Source organism: Propithecus coquereli, unplaced genomic scaffold, assembly GCF_000956105.1.
Source record: "Propithecus coquereli isolate 6110/MARCELLA unplaced genomic scaffold, Pcoq_1.0 Scaffold141, whole genome shotgun sequence".
Classification (NCBI taxonomy): Eukaryota; Metazoa; Chordata; class Mammalia; order Primates; family Indriidae; genus Propithecus; species Propithecus coquereli.
The window spans coordinates 926895-930237 of NW_012138414.1; positions in this window are offsets into that span (position 1 = coordinate 926895).

Sequence of the window (3343 nt, forward strand, 5' to 3'; positions counted from 1 at the left end):
TTTCTTAGTTCTTCCAGGTTTTCTTTCCCAAATCTAGCTCCTCCGTGGAGTTATGGTTTCTTAAAATATTTTTTTCTCAAAGAAGTCTGAAAGAGAACCAAGTAAACATTATTATTGCATCAAAGTTACAAGCTCTTTCCACACCACCATTTAACATTGTTGTTTTAAGTTTTTAAAAAAGCAAATGTTGAACTTGGACTCTGTTTTCATAATAAGAAGACATTTTAATGATCACATATGTTGTTGTTTTAAGGGCCCATTTTATAATTGAAAGAACACAATCTAGACGATCTTGGGGATTTGATTCATGCCGTTCCTCCCCACATTATGCACCGTGCTGTTTATTAATCAGCCTGACTCCACAGTCTGTTTTTACTCACTTTGATTTCTTTTGTGTTTAAGGTTCAGGGTTTACATTTTTAGTACTAAAAATGAAGACGACTGCTTTCAGTTGTTTGTTTATTACGCCAACTAGATTTCTAATCATTTCCAGGCTACAGAGGGAAAAAAGAAAAAAAAGATGGGATCAATATCCTGTTGACACATTTCTTCATTATATCTGGAGCCCTTTGAATAAACCGATTTAGGCCTCAAGTTCTATTAAATATTTGAGATTGTATTGCAAAGTCATTTGTTTTGCGGCATAGATTTTTTTTTTTTAAAGTTGGGAGAGAATCGGACCATTTATGTATTATGACTCAGAGGGTTTTCTACCCACTGCCTTTGTCCAATTGTACCTCACTTCCTACTGGTGGACTTACAGACTCTCAGTCTTTAGGAGTCTCCTGTCATGGTAGTCCAAAACACTAAAATGCAAAAAACAAACAAAAAATACCCCAAATAACAAAACAACTTCACAGTATTTATTTCTTTACTCCAATCAATCAATTTCCAGTTTATTCTGCTCCACTAACAAATTCATTAGTGGGGATTTCTCATGCTGGGTAAAAATTTAGGAGAGGGGTGCTTAGACATTGCAGAATATTTAGGGAAAGGTCCCCTGTCCAAACAGGTCACCCGAGAGAGGAAGATATACCTATGGTGGTTATAACCTACAGGTCACATTTGGCAGTTTATTTTAAAAGTCAATAGGCTTCCAAATTAGCGTGTATGGTGGAGATCTTATAATTCGTGGTGACTTCTTGTCCCTGAGTAAAGAATCTTATCCTGGGTTCCTCACGTTGTTGGCATGCTGATTAGTATATGACTGACTGACATCAAAAAGGATGCTGATCTGAATCATGAAGTTTTACTGATTGTCTTGTATGTAGGCATTTTAGCCTGTGTGCTGCAATCTGTAGGCAATAATTGTCACTTCTGTTTTGTATTCTCCAATGCAAAAGGATACCTCTGGAATGAGGAATCCTCCTCCCTTTCTCTAAACTCCCCTACGAAAGCTTTCCAACTTGTAACAGACTCCATAGCACTCCCAACTTCGTTGGTATATTTTCCTGGGTTGATCCTCACATTTGGCTTCTAATAAACCTTTATCAAATGATTTCTACCTCAACAGCTTTAATTTTAGTTGACAGCGTTAAGAACAATACACAAATTAAAAGATCAATAAATTAGCTGCTTTGGCTAACGTTGTGTTCCCTTGTGAATGAGACACAGGAAAGCAGAGAATCTAAGCTCAGAAGGGAGAAAGTAGGGGATCATTCTCTGTAAGTTCCAAAGGCCATCTGGTTAGAGGCCAACATAGATGTCTGATCAAAGGTAAAAGTCTCTGGGTGTTTGAAACAAGGGAAGTTGTCCAGTGAAGTCCAAAGACAGGAAGCTGATGACAGGGCCTGTGTTTGTGTCCTACCTCTTTTCCTGCCATACTGGGCCTGCCTCTCATAGCAGTATCCCTTGGTGATCGCCTGTCACCTGCCACCTGTCTTCACTTACACTTGCAGTGGAGTTTATGTACTGTCACTGCCATGTGGATGTGCAAACGAATTTTAACTCCCTTATTTCTCAATCATTGACCCGATCTTCCTTCTCAGCACTTGGTATTGATGGTGCTGGCAGGAAACACGTTTGGGACAATTCAATCTAGCCCTTACCTGATCCAATCATTTAAAATTTTTTTTAAGGTTTCATTTAAGCTATTAGGATCTTTTCTCAGTCTTTTAGATTCCACCCCGCTGCTTTCCAAGATGGCACGAAGGCGATATGGTTTGGGGGAGAGGAGTCCATGACCACTTGGCTCTGGAGGTCGGGGTTGCCTGGCCTCGTATTGGTTTTGGGGGCATTCTGGCTGGCATCTGCTGAGGGATGCTTGGTGTGTCCCTGTCCCTGGCCATTCTGCAGAGTCCACCAGTGACATCTCTGGCTGTTAATCTCATGGTCTGTTGTTTCTCAAACTTGGTCAGGGCCTGGCCAGCTTGTGCTAACATTTGCAGCGCCTAGAGCAAGACTGCCATAATGTATGAATATTGAAAAGTTATAAATCAAGCTAATACACTTTAAAATATGTTCTATTCCCTTACCTTGACAAATATACTTTTATAATGACAAAATTGGAAAATATGTTTAGAACTATGTCTTTCAAGTGTCTTGAAAGTCTGCAAAATATTGAAGACAAATTTACTTATAATTGTGCATGTCTGAGTGTTCCATTGATGGGTTGATGATATTTGCATTACTAATAAAATAAAGACATATATAATTCAATCCATTACATGTTTATTTCATTATTTCTCTTGATTTCATTTCTGTAAAATTACTAATTATGTTACGATCAAGATCTCTTTAACTAGGTTCTGATGATAGAAATGCCAAATGAGATAACCTTTCCTCAATCATTATAGTTTTTATATATTTTTCCTGTGTTCTATTTTGGCGAAATCTTTCTCTGCTGAAGGAATTGCAACCAGAATGATCAATAAAAATTTTAAAGGGATATTTGATTTGAAATGAATTCATGATTTTTATGTATGTTCAAATATTATAATGGGATTGTGTATATTAAAATTGTTACTAAGGAAATTATTACAAATTTTTCCATTTCATCATATAAATATTATTACTTATGTTACTCATGGTCATCTTCATCTCCTTTTGCTCCATACTGTTTATCTTCAGTTTTCTTCCTTACCAAATTTTCAATTCTTAGGTACTATATTTTTAAAAATGAAAATAGCTCTACCCCACTCAAGATGTTCATCTCTCTTTAGTGGAGATTCTATTTAGATCTATAATGGCTAAAAAATGGTCTCTATACAAATAGTTTGGAGATTATTTCTACACGAATCTTCAAAATCAAGCAGTTTTGTTTCTATATTTAATATTCTTATTTTTTATTGAAGTGTCACAATCTTTGCACATTTCACATGCAATTGCTTTCCACTTAGGTAAA